Genomic DNA, 1243 nt, shown 5'->3' on the forward strand with positions numbered 1-1243 from the left:
TAGAGACCATTCCCAAGGCTTCTCCTTATATACAGGAAGCAGACCACATTCCAAAGGCAGCTACTCAGCTGCTTGTGGTAGATCCCACCATGGAGTCGATTGCCAGTCTCATCATGGGGAATAACTACCACCAGCTGCCCAGTCACTCAACCAGGCCCAACCAAGTTGACACACAAACATAACTACCACAAAGACAAAACAAATCCACAAGAGACAAAATATGACCTTGATAATATCCGTCCTGAATTTAGAGACCATTTAAAGAATAGATTTGATGCATTGAACACTGGTGACTGAAAACCAGAGGAATCCTGGGATGACATCAAGAACATCATCCATGAAGAAAGCAAGAGGTCATTAAAAAGACAGGAAAGTAAGAAAAGACCAAAATGGATGTCAGAAGAGACTCTGAAACTTGCCCCTGAACGGAGAGTTGTTGCTGTTGTTGTTAGGTGCCATCACGTCATTTCTGACTCATAGTGACCCTGTGCAGAGCAGAACGAAACACCACCTGGTCCTGAGCCAGCTCCATGATTCTTGCTACGCTTGAGCCCATTGTCGCTGCCATCGTGTCAATCCACCTCATTGAGGGCCTTCCCTCTTTTGTCGACCCTCCACCATACCAAGCGTGATATCCTTTTCCAGGGAATGGTCCCTTCTGACAACAGGACCAAAGTATGTGAGACGAAGTCTGGCCATTCTCACCTCCAAGGAACATTCTGGCTGCACTTCCTCCAGGACAAACCTGTTAGTTCTTTTAGCAGTCCATGGTACTTTCAGCATTCTTTGCCAACACCGTAGCTCAAAAGCATCAATTCTTCTTTGGTCCTTCTTATTCATTGTCCAGCTCTCACATGCACATGAGGTGATTGAAAATATCATGGCTTATGTCAGGCACACCTTAGTCCTCAAGGAGACATCTTTGCTCTTCAGCACTTGAAAGAGGTCCTTTGCAGCCAATTTGCTCAGTGTTATACGTCATCTGATGTCCTGACTGCTGCTTCCATTGGCGTCGATTGTAGAACCAAGAAATATGAAGTCTTTGACAACTTCAATCTTTTCTCCATTTATTGTAATGCTGCTTATAGGTCCAGTTGTGAGGATTTTTGTTTTCTTTATATTGAGGTGTAATCCATACTACAAACTGTATTCTTCAATCTTCATCAGTAAGTACTTCAAGTCATCCTCACTTTCAGCAAGCAAAGTTGTGTCGTCAGCATATTGCAGGTTGTTAATGATTCTT

This window comes from Orycteropus afer, unplaced genomic scaffold, assembly GCF_000298275.1.
Source record: "Orycteropus afer afer isolate SDZICR_OR568_19922 unplaced genomic scaffold, OryAfe1.0 scaffold00772, whole genome shotgun sequence".
Taxonomy (NCBI): Eukaryota; Metazoa; Chordata; class Mammalia; order Tubulidentata; family Orycteropodidae; genus Orycteropus; species Orycteropus afer.